Source organism: Pelecanus crispus, chromosome 1 (assembly GCF_030463565.1).
Source record: "Pelecanus crispus isolate bPelCri1 chromosome 1, bPelCri1.pri, whole genome shotgun sequence".
NCBI classification, from domain to species: domain Eukaryota; kingdom Metazoa; phylum Chordata; class Aves; order Pelecaniformes; family Pelecanidae; genus Pelecanus; species Pelecanus crispus.
The window spans coordinates 208,987,589-208,999,763 of NC_134643.1; the positions used below are offsets into that span (position 1 = coordinate 208,987,589).

Consider the following 12,175-nt stretch of genomic DNA (forward strand, 5'->3'; position numbering starts at 1 on the left):
TTAAATAAGACAAGTTTTTTTTTTTTTTAGCTGCTATGCACTTCAGTTCATGTAAGCACGGGGAGACACTGGCAGCTATAAAACAAAATGTAGAGTATCATGAACAAGAACCAACATGGAAGCATAGCATGAGCCACATGTCTGACTACGACACAGTGGCATTAGCTTCTGGTTTGTTTTAGAGTCTGATTCCAAACCTCCTCTTCACTCAATCTCTTCCACATTTTTTGTTTTGTTTTTTCCCCCCCTGCTTGCCTTTGAAGGTTTTCTCAGCACAGAAAAGTGTGCTTCACTAGCAGTTTGTGTAGTCATGTACAGCGATACTTCAGATCCTGAGGTGCACTTTAAGAACAGAAGTATTACAGAAATGAAGGTGTTCCTCAGAGACTTGCACTCTACTTTTCCCCATCCCGATACAAGCTCCTTCTCCTCCTGCTATATTAGATGCAGCTGTACAGATCTACAGATTTGTGTTTATACATGCAAAGTGCATTACAAGAGTTCATATGATCATTTATTCAAGTAAAACAAAGAAAAATCTGCATAATAAGATGCTATGCACACAGGCCCAAACAACAGGCAGCTCCCTTGCCAAGGATGCTGTATGAGCGGAAGCGCATGCAGCCATCCTCCCATGATAAGTCAGGGTTACACATTCCCAGTCAATGCCAATCACTCAGACATCAGAAGCTGCCTGTTAGCTCCTGAGCAATACCAATGCAACTCGGCGTAGTTCTGCCGACTTGGCTCGCAGAAAGGGTCACTAAACTTTGAATTCAATACTACAGAAAAAAGATACTTTATACTTGGGTTCCAAGGGGGGAAAAAAAAGTCAAAACAACAAAACATTCTGAAATGAGTAATTATTTCCTTGCAGGTCTGTAAAAGACTTATGGAATACTACCCAGTGCTTAAAGCTACCACCACAATAGTCTGAAGTGCCACAGAAATGTAAAGTTTTCTTCTGTCTAATTAGCAAACATCAGTTAAGGGCTAGTATATGCATCTATTTCACCTCTCGTTCTTCCTTGCTCTTCTAATTTTAACTCTTTCCTATCTTCCCTGCTGTATATCATTCTACTTCTCAGCTTTAATTTTCTGCTAAAACCAGCTTCAACCGAAAAAAAAAAAACCCAAACCAAAAAACCCAAAAAAACCCCACATCACGAATTAGGCAGTCAGTACCTTGCAAGGACTCTCAGGAATGCTGCAAAACCAAGCAAGCAAGCAATCTATATCAGCAATAACGGGGCTCAGCAGAGATTCTGGAGAGCACTCTCCCATGAGGGAGGGGATGAAGAAAGGGGGTGCTACAACTGTTAGGATCCTTGCAAGACACAGAAAAATGTAGAGCCAAAAAGCGCACAAAGTAGGAGTACCACTGCTGCAGTCACAGCACTTCTATTCTCCACAGCACATGCTGCTCTGCCTGGGGTAAGAAAGCACACGGCAGCAAGAAGCTGAGAGAACCAAGCATGCTGTTTCACACCCTGACAATTGCAAAGGGAAGGACAGAAGTGGTTCTCAACAAGGGGTCTCAAGGTTTGCCCTTGACTAGCCCAACTGATGTGAGTCAGTGCAATGGGAATGGCACACATGATGGTTTACATCTCTCTTCAATGACAGTATGACATCATATTTTCATGAAATCTGGCTCTAGCCAGCCTTCTTCATGATGAACAGGCAGGAGCAATATTGACAAAAGGTTTCCAAGGTTGTCTAATATATCTGTGAAGCTCTTTCCTGTGTGAGGAAAGTTTGCCTAAATAGCAAGATGTATGTACAATACATGGTATTTCACCAACACGAAAGCAAATAGAGTTAATTACTGTGCAACATTCTTGAAATTAATAAAATAGAGAGCACTTAGTCCCTTGCCCTGTTAATTTCAGAACCTTAGAGTTTTCAGAGCTAGTAACAAACAGAACAAATATTTTGGGTAAAATGAAAACTTCAACTAAATAGCCAATGCTAGTGACTGGACTTTAAATTGGGGGGAAGGGGAAGCAAGAAAAAAACCAGAATCCAACCACCCCTGCCCCAAACCGACTAGTTTAAAAGAATGAAATAAAAGTCACTGAATCTACTTACACATCATTTTCTTTCCTGTGCGTCCTGTTTTAGGCCCTATGGATAGTAAAGACTCTTACACAACTATTTTTCCTGAAGGACATACTCAGCTCAGAGAAGAAAGCGTTGCACATCAACATTTCCTTCCTGAGAATTCTGATTAGAGCTTCAGAAGTCAAGGACACGCGAGTTAGTTACGGATGACAAGCTGTCCAAATAGGTGAGTAAGCAAGTGATACTGCCTTGTTAGGAGCTAATTAACTTGACTATCTTTGGTTTCTTTGTATAACTTACAGTTTGTATACAAGGTCAATGAAGAAGTAATGTACCAACCACTGTTTCTGCCACAGGCAAACCTGCTATTAGCTCCTTTTAAACACAAGACATTTTTTTCAGTCTGTGCCTTTGCAGGCTTGACAACTGAAATCCACCTTATCTCTCCATTTAGACATGAAAGCAAGTCACCGTGGCAACTAAGGAAGACATAACAGTGGTTTTTAACAGCAGCTTTCCACACTTTCCCTGCTCATGCTTTTGCTGACTTGATTTTCATTTTATCTGATGTGACTCCAGTAAGACAGAACTCATGCTTAAAAATCTGCTAGTGCTTACAGACTGTTTTGCAGTAGATCAAGAGAAGGTGTCAAGTTTCTAGGATTTACTGAAAAAACTTAAGTGTCTGCTACAGTTGGTTCCCCAAGTTGTTATTATTTCAGATGTTTAAGATAAGTTACAGTCAAAGTGTCACTGACAGACTCCTCGAAACCGCTTTACAAAAAAAGAAAGCACTGAAAGATTAAGTATTTCACTGAGAAACAGTTTTATTATTTCATAAGTAATGTTTCAGACTTTAGGAATAATTCATATCAGAGCAAGCTGAGAAAGAAAAGAAACCTAGAACAGCTATTTTCATTTAGACATGGCCTTGGATTAGAGATATGAGCATAAAAGTCCTGTAGTTTACTGGCCAACAGCACTCCCCTAAATTTAGGAATTTAGTTATTCCAAGTACTGGACTGTCTGTTTAAAAAAAGCTTCTCCTTCCACTGGAAAGCAGCAGCTGCTGAAAGCAGGTAGATGAAAAGCCAGAAATGAAGTTCTGTTACATTAAGGATCCCCTAGTCTAAAAAGTGATATTCTTATAAGAGATTTAGATGTCAAAGTAGCCACCATTTGTCTAAGTACAGCCCCTTTCTTCGCTATTCAGATGTGCAATACAGTCTGGGGAAAGGCAGTAATAGAGGAAGTAATTCAGATTGAGAAATGAGACCGCATAAGCAACCGATTCCACATAGGACTTATTTTGAAGTTTTGTGATTGTTCAATCACTGCAGGACTTCAGTTTATTAAAAGCAGTCTTATTACATGGCACCACAACATGTATCTTCTCTTATCTTTTTAATTATCGTTTCCTTCAATGGCTGAACTTTGTGTTAGAAATGTACTAAGACACATTTTTTTAAGTTACTTTTATAACAACAATTTCACTTTCCAGTTAAAGTAGATGGTGACTGTTAGCAAAGATAGGTAACTTCAGAGTCAAGCCATTTTGCAACAGGTAAAGACTACCTTTCAGAGTATGTCTTAAAGAGAAAAAACGCACAAAAACAAACACACACCCAAAAACCAAATCACTCACCCCACAAGTAAACACACATGTCAAAAGCAATAAAACTTTATGCCATAAGTTTAAGGGGTATTGCATACTTGTCTATTGTTCCAAATATCAGTAGGAACAAATTCATCACCTTCATGTAAAACGTAGTTTAGCCAGTGTTGTCAATGGCATGAGGCAAACATCTTTTTGCTTCCTTTAAACAGGAGGATGTACAAGTGTTACTTGTACAAAACTAAGCAATTGCTTCAAGTGTGGAAGAACAGTCAACATTCAAAGTTTTACCTTTTCGATTGCCTTTCACATGAGGCCCTTAAATCTCCATATATTTGTGGATCATACTGATCATACTCTGTACTCAGCCCTGGTGAGAAACATCTGGAGCGCTGCATTCAGGGCTGGGCTCCCCAGGACTAGAGAGACATGGACATATTGGAGAGAGTCCAACAAAGGGCCATGAAAGCGATGAAGGGACTGGAGCATCTGTTGTAGAAGGACAGACTGAGAGCTAGGGGCTCAGGGGGATCTTATCTATGTGCATAAATCCTAGAATGGTTTGGGTCAGAAGGGACCTTTAGAGATCACCTAGCCCAACCCCCCTGTAGTGAGCAGGGACATCTTCAACTAGATCAGGTTGCTCAGAGCCCTGTCCAGCCTGACCTTGAATGTGTCCATGGATGGGGCATCTACCACCTCTCTGGGCAACCTGTTTCAGCACCCTCATTATAAAAAATTTCTTCCTTATATCTAGTCTAAATCTCCCTCTTTTAGTTTAAAACCATTATTCCTTGTCCTGTCACAACAGGCCTTGCTGAAAAGATTGTCCACATCTTTCTTATAAACCCTCTTTAAGTACTGAAAGGCTGCAATAAGGTCTCCCCGCAGCCTTCTCTTCTCCAGGCTGAACAACCCCAACTCTCTCAGCTTGTCCTTGTAAGAGGTGTTCCAGTCCTTGGATCATTTTTGTGGCCCTCCTCTGGGCCCACTCCAACAGGTCCATACCTTTCCTGTACTGAGGGGGTAATACCCGATGGGGGAGTAAGGACAACTAAGGCAGACTCTTCTCAGTGGTGCCCACTGACAGGGCAAGAGGCAATGGGCGCAGACAGAAATGCAGGAATTACATTTAAACATAAGGGTGTTTTTTTGTTTTGTTGCTTTTTTAAAAATTGTAAGGGTCAAACCATTGAAACAGGCTGTTCAGAGAAGCTGCAGAGTCTCCATCCTTGGAGATGTTCAAAATGTGACTGGACACAGCCCTGAGCAACCTGCTGTAGCTGACCCTGCTTTGAGCAAAGGGGTTGGACTTGATGATTTCCAGAACTCTCTTTCAACCTCACTAACCACAGAATCACAGAATGGTTGAAGACTAAAAAGGGCATCTTAAATGGAAAGGTCTGAGGAAAAAGACAATTTGGTCTGTTTTGTATTCAATATCAGTATGTCAAAAGAGAGACAGGAAACGTCAGGCTGATTATAAAAAGACGTGTCAATGGCCCAACAGATGAATAGCAGGCACAGCAAAAGCAGCATGCAAGTTACACTAATTCCTCATTATCTGTACTCACATCTGCAGTATTTTGTTTAGAACACAAACTCCAGTAGCAATCAGAGAGCCCCAATGCAGCACATGCAGGCTTGCCCTTTGATAGTAGCAGCAGACACCACAGTGTGCCTCCAGCACACAAACCTAACTCAGAGCTGAGTGGTGTCTGCCTATAGGTGAGAGTCTTTTACAACAAGCTGGATTTCAAAGCCACCATTGAAAGTGCTCCTTGGGTCTCCAGGTGAATATCTGCTCCATGCAGTTGCTGCAGGTAAACTACTATCAGTACTTAGAGAGAGCAGTTGAGGTTATCTTAACTTTACAGATGAAAGCCTTACTCATCTCTCCATCTATTTTATTGCATTTTCTATGTTGCAGTCAACAAGATGACTTGCAGTTTGTGTAGACTTCCCTCATTGGTTTTAAACACAGAGATAATCTATGCAATCAGCATCAGCTAGTCCAGTGTCTGCTCCATGTTGTGCAGCAAGGAAAACTCTGACACTGAGCAATCCTCACCATCAGTACACCACATTCAGCCCTGCATTTGATCTTCACAAACAGTTAAGGATGCTTTTAGCAAGCTCCTGGGAAGCTGCTGCTACTGGTAATGGACAAACACTAGGGGATACAATATACATTAACTTGTTTATTTTCCAGCTGATTTCCAAGCTGGAAGGCTTAATATCCTTGTCTTGCACACAGATCTCCCTGCAGCTCCAAACTTTACTGCCTTATTCCCTATCACACAAACCTCGAACCACAACACATACAACAGAACTCACTATCCTCAGTAAGCGCTTTTCTTGGAGGATGACCCCAGTTCATTTCTTAATTTCCCCATATTTCTTCTATATTTACAAAATATGAGTATAGTATTCAGATCAGTTCATGTAAAAGGATTAACATAAAATAAGAAAATCCAGATGCTTATAAGTAAACAGTGTTTCAACAGTGTTTTCCTATTTAAGGTGCTCTGTATTCCACCCCCCACACCTGACTTTCTGTTCAGCATTTGGAGTACTGCACTTCCCATAACAAAGTCCTCAACTGTGCTATTTAGATAAGCAATTGCTTTTCAGAAGATCTACCTTGGCTACTTAAGAGAAACTGACACCATCAAGACTTCTCAAACCTTTTAGGATTCATTGACTTTAGAAATACCATGAAAAGAAGGAGGAGGTAGTTTCTTCAAGACAGCCTCAGGAACCCAAATATTCAGAACAGCATGCTTTCTCCAACATGGAAAAAAACACCAAGGGGCCAGGAGAGCCAAAGGAGGGCAGAACAGGCAGTTTAAATGGAGAAGCAAAGTGCTTACTGTAGTCAGGGAATAGCTGGCAGCTTAGAAGTTGTCGGCAGCTCAGCTTCTCCATCAGGAGGAAGCAAAAGTACACTACGCTCAAAAGATACCAGACCATTAAGGAGGCAAGCCACAACACCCTCTATGACCCCAGCTGGAGGCTCCCACCCCACCCACAGGATGGTAGAGTCCCATTTATGCAGGATTCATGGCCCAGATCCCGTATGGCACCAATTTCTGACCTTGGGCTAGGCTGCTGAGCAAGTCTGTACAGAGAAAGAAAGGTAAAAAAAAAAAATCAGAGGTAGGAGTGCTGAGATGGAAATCATTAGCAGGATCCAAGAAGGAAGGCTCCAGCATGGGATGCTATAAAATTGTAAAGGGAAAAACCACCGCAGGGACATTAGCCAGGCTAGTTATTAACCATCAGGTCACTGGACCAGTGTCAATGGAGTTGGTGCAAGACTTGGGACCATCCAGGATCAGTGCCTCAGAGCTACAGGGACCAATCCTTTCCCTCCTGACTGGTGCCTATCAAGGTGGTGACCACACTAATGTTTAGCCTAATGGCTCATTAAATCTTAGTTGTCTTTTGTTTGCTAACACCCAGAAATAATTGCTTTATCCTTTTAACCTGTGTATGTCCTGCTTACAGAGTCCTTTTGCAGCTGGCTCAAGATAACCAAGGAAACTGACCCAAACATCCCACAGAAATGCTTAAGCCAAGGCTAGCTAGGCAGCAAAATCATTACAGATGATCAGCCTAGAGGTAATGATGCCAATATCCATAGCGTATAAGATTCTTTGCTACAAACAGTCTAAAAAGAGAGAAAAATATAGTGACAGATGCTCTATACAGAAGCATATGTTTCAGCCCTCTTGAAAAGGTTTTTCCCCATCCAGACAGAATATGATTTCTTTGGTTTATACACAAATTAAGCGCTTGATCTGTATTAGTTTCTAGGAGTGCTCAACTCTCCACTGACTACAGAACAAAGACAACATGGGCTTTCTGCACCTAGAGCTGGTGTCTGCTAGTCCCCCATACTATGCCTGGTTTATAGAGAAACAACTGCAAATCACACACAGGAGCAAGTAATAGACATTTCTTCCCAAATTGAGCACAATAGGCTTCAGAAACATTTGCACATCTTCACCAAGCATCCCCCCTTCTCCGCTTTCACAATTAACACTCCAAAAATCCAGACAGCAGACAAGAACAGGAACAAAAATAACCCAAACATTTTTCAAGCACTGTTCTATGTTACTCTTTCTCCTATTTTCCCCTGACATATCACCACTACTCATTTGATGCATCACTGCTCCAATCCCATAAGACAGTTCCCACATTCTTTGCTTCTATAAAGAACTGGGAAAGAAATTTTAAATTAAAACAGCTTTAATTAAATAGTGAAATCTAGGTGAACAGAAAGCAATCTAGTATAAACTAGTTTACACCTTCTGTGCTACTGGTAACAGCTAAAACACTTAACTCACTGCAGCACATAAGTAATTAGAATAATTTAACACTTTTGAAAAAAATACAGAAGAATTACCTCAGGAAGTGTTTCATGGTGACGGTTTGGTTTGCGTTGCTGGAGCCGTAATCTATTGATCACTGATGATGTCTTCTTTGCAGGTGATATCAGTGCTGTAGAAATAGAATTGAGATGTATTTGCTAACAGAGAAAAAGAAGTGGTACTTCAGTTTTCTAAATTACTCTCGAAACAAACATGTAAGGAAATATATAGGAAAGATGTTAAGAAGTCTCATGTCAATAAAAACAAAATGAAAAAATGGTAATTTCTTCATACTCTTCAGCCTGAGCACATACTTTGACCAGACTATATGATCCATGTCTCTTTTCAGAAAGTCAAAAATTTGAAGAAGAGTACAGAATTAAGTGAGAAATCTTGAAGAAAAGTCTAGACAATTTCAAACACTTCTTGTATTCTTCAAACACCTGTCTGGTTCACAGCAGCTTCCAAGTGGCAGTTTCAAGATACACTTGGCTCACTTTGCTGTTAAAAGGCAGAATTTGCAACAGCACTCTGAGAGCTTGGGTAAAAGTAGCATGTAAGCAAAGAGCTACTACTGGGTCCTGGTTTAATTCACTATAGGAAATGTCAGGTAATCAACTTTCCCGGTGACCAACTTTATTAAATGATACATATGATGTCTTAAAATAGATACAGTTGACCAGGTTGTTCATCCATTCTGAGATCTGGTGTCCTACAGTTAATTTTCATTATGGTTACCATTTAGTTCCAGTAGAGAACAGAAACAGGAAGAATTCAGGAAGAAACGTCATTAATATAACCCTGCCCATGTACTGCAGACTCTCCCTAGTCACCACCTCTTTACTTCAGGTTTCTAAAATGAAGTATTCGCATACAAGCGATATTTGACTAAGAGATGCAGACTTCTCAGATTATTGTACTTCATATCCTGCAAAAGGCAATAAAACATCTTCACTTGCTGCCAGAAAACACAGTACTGTTACACATGTCCACTATTTGGACAGCTTAATCTAAGACTTAAAGGGAACAAGAACACACTTTCAAGGTCTGTACTACTACAAACCACACGCAAAGGAAGGCCTGAATGAAAGCTGTGCTGTTAAGAAATTGTTTAAGAGCCCATTTTTCATTAGCACTGCATGCAGCATGCTGAAAAGTACCTGAAGACCTTTGAGGTCTGGCCTCTTGTCACAAAGTTATAAATCTAGAGAATCTCAAATGTATCTTCTTTTGCTTGACCTAACAGCACCGATGGGATAAAAATCTTCTTACCCTACCTTCCCATATTCTTTCCCTTTTGTAACTTGCAAGTTTTACATTATGCTGTTGCCTGCTGACAGGAACAGAACAGCCATTTAAATTCAGAAAAACGCAGCTATCTTGTCAGATTACATCACATACAGCTTGCTAAAAATATATAATCCCTGAACTGTGAAAGCTTCATTCATTTATATTGTTTTTGACTGGCTGAATCATGTTGCTGTCCCCTGAATACAGCTGTAATTGTCACTGGCTGCAGTGACACCTGCTTGCAAGGGCAGAGAGATGCTGACATCAAACTCCAGTTCGTTAGTGAACACAGTAGGCAGGCTCCTAACTCTTCCTGCTACAGCTTTTGATAGGTCTTTTATGACAGCAAGCACAGGGAGCACAGGAGATAGGCAAAAACTGGAGGGGATGTAACCTGCTCCCCTTCTCCAGTCTAATAATTTGCTGTTTAAAAGATACAGTTTGTGAAAGATTCTCACAGCTCAGTCTCAGCTTTTTAGCATCAACTTGAACAAAGGAAGCTTCACCACAATATTTGACCCATAAGGGCAGCAGTGTAAGGAACACGCCAGAAGTGCCAGGAGCTGTCAAATCAACCCCTTCTAAAAGTATGTGCTGGCCTCAGCCTCTGAGGTCAGCTCCTTCTTGATTCTGATCGAGGTCCTTGCTGAAAATGATGCTGCTTCTTTGCTACTGCTTTAAAGGGAAGAGAAGTTCCACTTGCCTGAACTCCAGAATGGGCTCATCCAAGTGTGGGATGGTAGCAGCTTCAAGATACCCTCCCTTCAAGAACAGTTACCAGCTACAGACAATTATAAATTCATTTTGAATGCTCATTAAAAATTAGACTGTTTCAAAAGGTGTATTTTAAGAAGTCAGCATTGCTGTTTATAAACCCCTGCCTTCTACCAAGAAAGTTAAATTTAAAGGAAGGTCTCTGGTTGCAAAGTAAAAGCGTAACTAAATGACACAACAAGCATGACAAGTGGTTAAAAGTGACCATTTTGGATCTCTTTAAAAGCCCACCCTTGGAATTACAAGAATAATTCTCCTTGCTCTCTCCCTTTTAATAAAAAGGGGGTGGGGGGAAAGTTACCGGAAAGAAACTTTACAGCTGAACTCCTGATGCCACAGAAGTCAAAGCCCTCCAGCTTGGAAAGGAACACCCTGCAGGCTTCAGCAGCTGGTCCCCTACAGCACAGACCCAGCCCATAACCAGGTTAATAGAAAGGCTATGGCCTCAAAAGCAGTTTCCTCCACTGGAGCACAAAGCAATCAAGTTACATCTGACTCTACCAAGAAGGTTTTCAAGACCTTCCCCTCTTCTCCTTTTGTCGGCAGCCTTTCAGCCTTTTATAATTTTAAGTCATGCAGCTGGAGTAAGCCTAAAGACAAGTAGGTTTGACTTTGTTAGCTATCTTTCATGAATTCCCTAGAAGTAGCTTATGCCAACAACACAGATCCACTACTGAAAAACTCTCAGCCCAATGTTTAAAGTTTGCTCTTTGGCATGAAGAGACTGTTCTAAGGCTCTAGATTGAGGATGATGGAGCAAGGACGCAGTTTGAATCTCCCATATGCTCAAGTTCCTCAGCTTGCAGCATCTTATCCCACTTCCACAAATCAACCTCCTCCTCCCTCCCAAAAGACACCCACATACCCATTCACTGCCAATTGTTTCATCCAGTTTATCTTAAACCAGACAGAAGTTTCCCCTCCTAAAACTAGCTGCAGCTTTTCTTGGAAGAGAAGCCATACTACTACAAACATACAACAGCAATACTATTGCAAGATCTGTCTCAAAATATAAATGAAGCTTTCCTTAAATAAACATTAACTATTTGGATTCTTGTAGCTTTTTATGATCTTTAAGTAATATAGCAAAACACGCATCAATCCGAAAGGTTAACAGTTGCCAGAGGCTACAAGAAGTCAAGAGTAAGCATTAAAAGTCACTTCTTTATCTGAAGCAGAGGGTTTGCTTTGTTTGTCTTCAAGAAAACTACAGATACAGCTGAGGGAAAAAGTTGTATTATTTAATATAAATCACCATATTTCCAGAGTAAAATATAAAACTAGGTATCTTTCTTTACAGTGTTTGTCTTGCAAGCTAATGACTCACCTGGTGTATTGCAAACATCTTTAGAAGTTTTCTATTCTAATTATAATGAAACAATAGCAGTGCTGAAGAGACAAATCATCAGAACCATTAAGATGAGCAGGCTGAACAGAGGACTTTGTTTATGTGGATCATTAGATTACAGTTCATCCAAACTTTCCTCCTCACACCAAAAAAAAAAAAAAAAAAAAAAGGAGGACATGTGTTTGGAATAGAAGGCAGTAATTGCATCAGTCATCTTGAGTGCAGAGAAAAAAAAAAATCATTTATTTTTAGGTTTAGTTGTTACAGTTTCAAAGTAGGTTCTTCTGAGCTGAATGCCACCAACTACCATCATGATGTTTATTTCAGGTTGCAACTTTTCTTTCCAGTAGCATCCTGGGTTGCCACCTATCCCTCATTCACCTCAAAAGCCTATGTGCATTTATTTGTGAAGGACAACAGTCTTGAGCCTTATGTCACCAAAAGTGTTTTGCTACTGTGTATTTTTTTCTTTTTTTCTGATGGGAATGTTAGTGCTTCTCTATCCGTAACACCAATGTGCAATGACTAGAATTAGAAAGGGGAATAATAGCTGATATATGTTATGAAATGTACCTTCAGGTCCTCATGGATTGCATACTGCTGGCTGATGGCCAGCTTGCTAAGACAGACAACAGCACCCTGGACTGCATGAACACAAGCAGAGCCAGTAAGCAGACCGAGGGAAAGGATTATCTTCCTCTACTCAGC

The 12,175-nt window shown here is 40.6% G+C and overlaps 1 protein-coding gene across 1 annotated transcript in view; it reads right to left on the reverse strand.

Annotated features, from left to right (window-relative positions):
- The window catches only part of ELMOD1 (ELMO domain containing 1), a 33,354-nt gene extending 25,177 nt beyond the window's left edge, over nt 1-8,177 (reverse strand). The window contains exon 1 of the mRNA XM_075720923.1: nt 8,092-8,177. The gene's annotated coding sequence lies outside the window, so the exon portion shown is untranslated. The remainder of the gene's footprint in view (nt 1-8,091) is intronic.
- Nucleotides 8,178-12,175: the final 3,998 nt, after the last annotated feature.